Below are 9,947 nucleotides of genomic sequence, written 5' to 3' on the forward strand. Positions count from 1 at the left end.
GTTATTTCTGGCCAATTATAGTTTGAGAAATTGTGTGTGTGTGTGTGTGTTTAGGAGGGTGGTAGAAAGAACGGCAGTATGAAGCAGCAACTCACACTTTACATTTCCTCACAAATTCCAGGCCAACCATATTGGGTTTCTCTCTATATGAACCATTTTAAAGGTATTAAATAAATTACCTATAATTCAACATATATGTTGTCACTGTTTCTCAAGTGTGCTAATTTCATCCACTATAAGAAATATGTTTTAGGGATGTCCCTGGCAGTACAGTGGTTACAACTCCACACTTCCAGTGCACAGGGCACGGGTTTGTCCCTGGTCAGGGAACTAAGACACAACATGCCACAGAGTGTGGCCAAAAAATGAACAACAACAACGATGTGATTAAACCAGCCAAGATGACTAAATATAATACCACAAAAGCTCAAAAAAAATAGAAAAGAAATACATTGTATATTGTAGTCCAGTACACACAAATTCATACATTACTGAAACAGAAATTTCAGGAAGCATTTACCCTAACTATGTGTAATACAATCTGATATCTTCTGTTTCATTTAACAAAGAATTCTGGTTGCAGCCCATTAAGTTTATTTTATAATACACCCATGGGTTATTGCATGCAGCTTGAGAAACATGTCATTGAGTGATGCAAATAAGCAGGGCAGTCCGTGCAGGGTCACCTGTTTCGTGTTTCTCCTTTTCCTCGCAGGACCTAGGTTGTGAGAGATGTTCCCCTCCCGCCCGTGCAGATGTTACGCTTCCCCTAGTCTTGATCATCTCATCTTATTTTCTTTCTCTTCTTAATTTAGTCTTAACAGTTTTCCTGCTTGACTTATATTTTGCCTTTTTTTATGCTAAAAATTTTAGAAATTGTAACCAGTATAAAATCAGAAGTCTTACTCTAAAAACAAAACTGCTGCTTTATTGCCTTTGATAGTTTAGTAGGGAAGAAAATAATTAGACCCAGGGAAATGTACAACATTAAGAGAGTCTAAAAGCTTTTTTAAAAAACCGTTTATTTTTCTAACCTTCAAAAGAATAAAATGAAACTGGTCTCTTTTCTACATTTCACTAATAACCATCACATTCTGAAACTGTTTAATATGTTTTCTGTTCTCAATCAATTAGAAATAGTATTTTCCATATAACGTGATTTTAAAATATTTGCAAACATTCACACGTGTGATTATTTTATATCGTCAATGGGGAAAACGTTTTCACAGGGAACATTTATTAACATTTTTTTTAAACTCTTAAAGGATTGAAACACTTTCTGCGTGTGATACAAGCAGGTTGTTAATAGTTTTTTCTCCTCATGTGCCCCCACCTTTAGTTCTTTCCTTCCTTCCCTGCGAGAAGTAAAGCTGAGCATTTTGTAAGAGAAATGAGCAATTATAATAGATTTATAGGAAGTTAAATCAGAAGAGGACTTTCTTCAATGTACCTTCCTCTGTCTTCTCTTAAGAGATGATTTTTCAGGCAGTGTTAAAGCTTTGATATTTAGGTGTAGTGAAGGAAAATATGTAAGATGGCTCTTTGTGAACCTACAGTCTCTTCTCTACAGTGTGATCATGGTTTTAACCATATGGCTTTATGGGAGCTGTGTCGCTTTTGTGTAAATTGAATTATCCGTCACCCTGTGCTGTGAACTAGCATGTTCAGCCTTACCTGCCACATCAGTCAGCAAAGATTATGGAATCTTTTTTAAAAATTAAGTCATGCCTTGTTTCTATAAAGTTATTACTCTGATATTTTTCTCCTAATCCTAATTAGGGATATAGACCAACACTTAGCAAGTTCAAAAATCTTTTAATGAAATACCCCAAATTTTATATTTTATTCCCCATTATTAAAGTTTCCCCCCAAAACAAATCAAAGGAAAGCTATGCTGATAAATATGTGCGCCCCCTACCCCTTAGAAAACGGTGTCTTTTCTGCATAAGGTGCTGAAGTGCTGACTGCACAGTTTGTACAGACAACCAAATTGGATTGGAAAAACCAAGAAGCTCCTATTTCTAAAGCTGTTCCAGGGTCAACGAATGCTAAAAGGGCAAGGAAACGAGAGACATCTCCAGTCAAAACTGTTCCAAGGGCTGAGCCACCTGTGAAGAATTCTCCACAAAAACAGAGGGAAAATATAGTAAAAGGCAATCAGAATCCCAGAATCAGAAAGCAGCCACAACCTGGTAAGAAGTCCTCTTCCTGTAAATTTCAGCACCGTAATACAGACTAATCGAGATTATAAAGTAGTATATTGAAACAGTATAAGATCAGTTGAAATCTGTCACGTTCTTGTGGTCTTCTTTAGTTCAGACACTGACAGGACAAGTAACTTGGTTTCCCATTGTGAATAAATAAGAAAGTGCCAAGATTCATACCTTCACTAAATAGACCCTACTTTTCATTCTGCAGAAAGCCTGAACATGAACTGTTTAGCAGAGTTAAAGTATAAATGGCCTTTTTTAATGACTAAATTCACAAGCAAGTAGCATCTGGCAGTATTTTTCTGGACCATAATCAGTTATAGAAGATATTATAAGTTTGTCCAGAGGGAACTGTAAAGACATGGTTCAAAGCAGTCAGTAATCTCGAATCCTGTATTTCACTTGTATTTTTTCTTGTTTTTTTTCGGTACGTGGGCCTCTCACTGCTGTGGCCTCTCCCGTTGCGGAGCACAGGCTCCAGACGCGCAGGCTCAGCAGCCGTGGCTCACGGGCCCAGCCGCTCCGCGGCATGTGGGATCTTCCCGGACCGGGCCACGAACCCGTGTCCCCTGCATCGGCAGGCGGACTCTCAACCACTGCGCCACCAGGGAAGCCCCTGTACTTGGTTTCAAAAGGCATTAAATTAATTTTAAAAGCAGTTTTACTTTTCTACTTCTACTTGTGCGGAAGTGAATAACCAAGTCTCCTTCTGTGAGCCAGCAGCTGACTGCTGGTTCCGTGTTCCACCTGCTGGAACCTCCTCGTTGCTGGCACGTTCCCTCATCACCGCGGACCTCACTTTTCTCCCAGCTCCATGTCCCTCTTCATACCCGTCTCTCTGAGTAGAGTGCAGCTCCACCAAGCTGCAAAATCTATACATTTTACAGTATCTTCGGTATTGAGTCCTACTGTGTTGTATGTGTGGTGGTGTTTTTTGTTTAGAAAAACCTTCATTTCCTCATATCTCTGTATTTCCATCAGTTTTCTGTCTAATCTCATGATTCTACTTTCTCTCATCTACCTTTAGGTTTTTTAAAAGCCTCAAATTTAGTGGAATTCAGGGAAAGAAACTCTTGTTTTGTTGGGGTGATGGTATTATGGATGAGCTTGGTTTTTTCTTTCCTCATTGTTTAAAAAAATTTTTTCGGCCACACCTTGCAGCATGTGGGATCTCGGTTCCCTGACCAGGGATCGAACCCACACTGCCTGCATTGGAAGCGCAGAGTCTTAACCACTGGACCACAGGGAAGTCCCTTTCCTCAGTTTCGCTAATGTTGTTTATGGCTGAAGATTTTTCTGAAAGCTCCTCAGTCATATCACCGTACAGCCTGTAGAGAGTCATACCCAACACAGCCTCTCTGCTTGTCTCCCCAGGCAGTTACGAGGTGGTCTTACCCACGGGTGCACATTTCTCTCCTGCCGTTTCCCAATGCGTGCCTTCCCTGCCAGGCACATGGTGCCACCCACACGAACCACGCCTGTTGTCACTCCTGTGCAGTCCCCTCTGCTCAGCTAAGTCCACCCGGAGTCATTTCCTGATGCTCTGATCTGCACTCATTTCTCCTTTTTTTTCCATTTCTTTTTTGGGTTTTTGAGAACGTTAAAGAGTTAATTCATACTATTTTCCAATCATCTGGTGTGTCTTGGTCCTGTCTTTCCAATTAGTTTGTAAACAGGATGAGTATAGATACATACATAATGCATTGTATTCCCAGCCTTGTCATTAGAATTCCTTGTGCTGAATTGGCTTCTATATACTTGTAGGCTAATCGATTAGTGGGAGGAGGTGTGCAACTGGGCATTGGCAGAAAAGTGAGCCCAGAAAATGAAAAGTTTCCAGAATGGGTATTCAGAAATAGGGCGATTTGTATTGCAAGTGTCTGTATATATTGTGCAGCCACATTCCAAGTTAAAATTTTAAGATTACCACCTTTTAAATAATGTGTTAATTTTTTCTTTTATTTCTTAATCACCCATGCTAATCCACTTCATTTCTTTTACTTGAAATATCAGAGTTTAAGAAGGCTCAATCATTTTGTTACTGAAACTAATGGTTTTCTGTCCTTTTTAAAGTTTTCAATATAGTTTTTATTTACTGAACTCTTTAATTTTTTATAATTTATTTGGCATCATTTTATCTATATTTCTTAAAAGAGATAGATGATCAGTATTGTATTTTTAATTAATTGAAAACCTCTAGCAAGTCAGTTATTAAATGATTTACCTGAAATGACACATATGAAAATGAACCCTTTTTCTTGACTCAATACAGTGTTCTCTAGATTCGACCTTCCTCATAGTGATACTCAGTGTAAGAACCATAGTATTTAAGGATAGAATGAACTTAGTGTCAGTAAACACATCAGATCCTAAAATGAATGTGTTTCCAGTACACCCGGAGGGTTCACGAGACAGCCCTCTTTGGGCCACTTTCTCGTACCTCACCCCGTTGGGCTTTGATATTTTAAATAAAAACTGGGCAGTGGTTGATTAATTTTACCCTCCTCACCATACACACACTCTTGTCATTCTGTTTGATGACCTCATAGGCCAGAGTTTTCTCTGTAAATGTACTGTCATTGGGCTTTGCAGACAGGTTAGTAATTTATTTCAGACCTGCTACTGCTAATTATAAAGAGGAGCACAGTTGGCTTTTCTGTCCATCCAGCCACCTGCTACAGGGACTCACTGCCCAGTATTGTTGAGAACTTTGTCCTTCATGATAATCACATTTTAAAAGGCTGAATCAAAGTCCTGAGAAGGCAAGTAAACCACCTGAGAATGTTAGTTTTCTGACCGAATGCCAGTGGGTAGATTTGAGTACCTGCTGTAAGGAGAATTATCAGTAGATGAGGAGATTTGCTTTTTTGCAGATAGAATAGAGAGGAAATGTTTTTAATGCAGAAACTGAAGTTTTAAAACTTGAAATTAATTGGCGATTCTGAATATTCTTACTTTTCTCATTTTTTATTTGTATCGTAACGTATTATAATTAAACATCAGTACGGTTAAAAATCATCTCTATTTTGAACTTAGGTGGTTTCTCTAATAACTTGCCAAGGGAAATGATTTCTAAGAAAGTACATTAACCTTCTATGATATACACTTTAAACTTAGAAATTCTTAGATTCTCACTAGATTGTAAGCTCTCTGAGGGCAGGAGTCTTGTTTTCTTGTTTTTGTTTTTTTCTCTTTGTATATTTCTTTAGCTGAGCAGTATGCCTTGTGTGTAGGTCAGTACATGCAGGTTTTTTTTTTTTTTTTTTTTTTTTTTTTGCGGTACGCGGGCCTCTCACTGTTGTGGCCTCTTCCGTTGCGGAGCACAGGCTCCGGACGCGCAGGCTCAGCGGCCACGGCTCACGGGCCCAGCCGCTCCGTGGCATGTGGGATCTTCCTGGACCGGGGCACGAACCCGTATGTCCTGCATCGGCAGGCAGACTCTTAACCACTGCGCCACCAGGGAAGCCTGAGTACATGCAGTTTTGAAGGGTGATTTCTTTTTAAATTAATATGCACATTCCTTAAGACTTGTTCCTTGGTAAATACATTATAATACATCAGGAAGTTGGACAAGACCTCACTCTGGTAATAAAAATTTAACATACAATTTATGCAACATATCAAGAGGTTTTTCTTGAATATGTTGACTTAACTGTTGATTTTCACTGAACCATAGGAATATGACAAAGAATTAATTCTATGGAAATCAAGTGTTATGTGTCTTTTTTTCTTTTATGCTGAAGCCAAAGGAAAAACTTCTTCACAGCTTCAATCAGAAATTTCAGATGGTCAAGAAGATGTTATTAGCATAAGTACAGCTCAACCAGAAAATATCACAGTGGCTCCAGAAGACCCACCTGAAAACTCCATTGTCAACTGTGACTCCCAGGCCCTAAATATGTTGGCTGATCTTGCATTAAGCGCTGCTACCTCTACCACACCATCCTCTGAGCCCAGAAACTTGCCCTGCTCCTCTGAATTGCCACAGAACGATGTTTTGCTTTCTAAAGAACATTCTTTGCGTGGTACATCAGACCATGAATATCATAGAAGAGTTAAAAGTCAAAAAGGTGGACCGTCATCCAAGCCCTCCTCTGATAAGAGTAATCTGACATCAGACCCCACGGTCAGCCAGGAGGAAGAAAGCTTGGTTGCTGGCATTCAGGCCCCTGCAGAAGCCCAGTCAGCACTGCCCGAGGAAACCCTAGAAAGTTCCGACGCAAGCCAAAGCTCTGTCATTGCTGTGGAGCGTTCCTATGCCCTGCTCCTTGCAGAACATTCAAAGAAGCATCTACAGCAGAGAGGGGCCCCAGGCCCTGCGTTTGCCAAGAATGGCACAAAAGGCCCTGAAGCGGGAACCCCAGTGGGGGAAGTGATGCCATTTCGGCATCAGCAGGTCACCTCCCCACTGCAGCAGCTTTCCGAGGCCCCAGCGCTCAGGCGCAGGAGCGGGGTGCTGCCCTCCAGCCTGCAGGACTTCTGCCGCTCTCGTGCCGTATTCAGCTGTGACGGCTCCTTTAAGGTCACTTTCGTATGGGAAGCAGATTACGTGTTCAGCTTAGACGGCAAGTAAGTATACCAACAACCCCCTGGAGAAGACTGTAGTCAGAGCACTACACGGGTGAGTGGGAGTGACCCTGGATGAAAACGGATGAACTTTTCTGTTGAGATAAATGTAGCGAGAAGGGATACTTGTGCTAAACCCTGGGGAGGGAGAAGGAAGTGTGTAAAATCCAGTAACTTGGGAATAATACCAAGCAGATTCACTGTAATTATTTGTTATATCAACTTCATTTTTATCTTACTCATTGTTTCATGTTCATGTAATTTTTAAAATAAAAATGAACACAAAAACTAAGGTTAATAATTAAGGCACTTACTTATAAGATAATCAACTAAAACAGTCATTTTCAATGATTTTGGTTTCTTCTTTCTTTAAAATCTCAGGCCTTGGAATACTGATTTACCAGATACCATGGAAGAAGTGAAGCTTTTACTTCATATGTGGGTAGCTCTGTTTTATAGCAATCAAAACAAAGTCATACAATCATCCCGAAAAGTAGTAGAACACAGCAACCCAGCAAAATACGTGTGCATAAATAGCACGTTAGAATCGTTTGAATTCAGTGAAATTGAAGAGTCCTCCGGTGTGGAAAGGTGCTCCGTAGACCCTCTGTTGGAGACTAATGAGGCTCCCAGAGGTCCTACTGCCAAAGTGTCCTTCCCAATCACTGACCCCCTGCTTCCTTTCATGAAACCACCGCCTGTGAGAGGCTTGGAGCTTTGGGTGCAGAATGAACAGAAAGAAATGTTTGCAACAGCAGGTCATCCAGAGACCCCAGAAAGCCAGAATTTCATCTATTCCTGTAATAATGAGGTAGGTAAAGCTGAATACTGTAAATGCTGGTGTTATTTTTGAAGAAATATTTTTTGTACGTAAAATCACATTCATAACAAGGCATTGGTTTCTTTTAGGAAAGTGGATTCTCTAGCTATGTAAAGGATTAGAATGCCAGAAACTTAGTTTACAAAGTCTGGATTGTCTGCAGGTGGAGCTTATCTACCATCCTGATTGAAGAAACAAAAGGAGGAAAAAAATCGTAGGCCTCAGATGATCTGGGAGCCAACCATAATTATGTAGCTTTTTAGTTGTATGATTTGGGGCAAATTACTTGTTCTCTGAGCTTATTATCTTTTAAAAGAGGTGAATAATACTTATTCTGTTTACCTATAATAGTGTTTATGGATCAAATGCAGTAATAATAAATATAAAAAATCTTTGATAAACCTTAAAGGAAACTAAAATTGAATATATTAAAAAATATTTTTAAAAACAAATCCTGAGGGCTTCCCTGGTGGCGCAGTGGTTGAGAGTCCGCCTGCCGATGCAGGGGACACGGGTTCGTGCCCCGGTCTGGGAAGATCCCACATGCCGCGGAGCGGCTGGGCCCGTGAGCCGTGGCCGCTGAGGCTGCGCGTCCGGAGCCTGTGCTCCGCAACGGGAGAGGCCACAACAGTGACAGGCCCGCGTACCACCAAAACAGAAAACAAATCCTGAGACAGTAAATAAAATGCCAGACCTCTCATAGTCTGCAGATAACTGTTTGTAAATATGAAAAATACACTTTGTTTCATTTCACTGTTCTCAACTGATAGGACGGATAATCGAATTTTTTTTTTTTTTTTTTTTTTTTTTTTTGCGGTATGCGGGCCTCTCACTGTTGTGGCCTCTTCCTTTGCGGAGCACAGGCTCCAGATGCGCGGGTTCAGCGGCCACGGCTCACGGGCCCAGCCGCTCCGTGGCATGTGGGATCTTCCCGTACTGGGGCACGAACCTGTATTCCCTGCATCGGCAGGCAGGCTCTTAACCACTGCGCCACCAGGGAAGCCTGATAATCGAATTTTAATTGGAGCAAATTAAAAAGTTGTATCAAGATTCTAAGTAAATGGATTGACAAAATACCTGCCTTTTTAAGCTTTCAGAGCAGATTTATTACAGAATAATTTTACATGGGTTTGGGCACCTTCAGTGCCTGTGTTAACATTGAGTTTCTGTACCTGGGCTTCCGTGGGGATTTGCAGGTCCAGGGGTGAGCCTCAGAGGGTCTGTGAGTGTCTGCAGATGCTCATCTTCATCAGAATGAAGACTGGTGGAACGCTGTGGGCCAGAGACTGGTCTGAGCCCTTCACTCGCATTAGCTCAGTTAATTCTCACACGGCCGGGTGAGGTAAGGACCGTGCCACCCATCTTATAGGTGAGAAGACTGAGGATGGAGAAGTACAGAATGGCCTGGAGGCACATAGTAAATTGTCCGGCCAAGACTCAGATCTGGACACTCTAGCTGTTTCTCAGTGTCTAATTCTGTGGATGTATTTATGTATATATATGCACATATGTGTGTTTATATGTGTACACATAAAATATATGTTACGTGTGTATGCGTTCTTTTTCTGAGGATGGGGTTCATAAATTTCATCTTATTCTCAAAGAGATACATAAAATCACTACCTTAGAATAAGAAAGTATTTATGTTTAGTCAGGCAGATTTTAATTATTACATATATATTTATACACACACTAGTTTCTTATAAAGTATTTTCGGTCGTGGTAATATATATTAACTTACTTTAGTAATGTCCAATTAGGAATGATTTTCTTGCAAACATGAAAGAGTATTAAGTAGAAAGTAGAATGTTAAAATTAACGATTCCTAACACTTTCTATAGCATATACTTAGAAATATGTTTCCGTCATCTTCTTGAATACTGTACCCATACTTTAAAGGTGCACACACCTTTAAATCCTGTACCACTCCCTATTCTAGGGCAAACTAGGATTATCAAAGTTTTCATTTCACTAAGAGCACAGGCATGGTGAGATTCTCGACTATGGCCCAACATTATCAGCCACAGTACGATTGGGAGGGTCATAGAACTGTTCTCAGAATGAGTGTGCCATCAAGAGTTTTCTACGCTTTGTATCTGGCCAGTCGTGTCCCCTTAAAACCAAGTCTCAGCTCCTCCCTGCCAATTGCTCAGGTCAGTGTCTTTCTTTGACTAAGGCAGAAATGTTTTTAACAAGAGATTTGAAACACAGGTCCTGACTTACAACACGACTGCTTCAAAATCTGGCAGGAAATCTGTGGCCGTAGTGTTCCAGAGCTACAGGTGTAGGTCAACTGTATGGTCAATCCACTTTACCATATTCTGAACAAGACCATTCTTCAGCCTTTAAAG

At 40.7% G+C, this 9,947-nt stretch overlaps 1 pseudogene; it reads left to right on the forward strand.

Annotated features, from left to right (window-relative positions):
* Positions 1 to 1,919: 1,919 nt before the first annotated feature.
* LOC149748616 (protein TASOR 2 pseudogene) lies at positions 1,920 to 8,044 on the forward strand (annotated as a pseudogene).
* Positions 8,045 to 9,947: the final 1,903 nt, after the last annotated feature.

The sequence above is a fragment of the Delphinapterus leucas genome, chromosome 8 (assembly GCF_059928025.1).
Source record: "Delphinapterus leucas isolate spDelLeu-1000000601 "Yukka" chromosome 8, BTC_Dleu_Yukka2, whole genome shotgun sequence".
Taxonomy (NCBI): domain Eukaryota; kingdom Metazoa; phylum Chordata; class Mammalia; order Artiodactyla; family Monodontidae; genus Delphinapterus; species Delphinapterus leucas.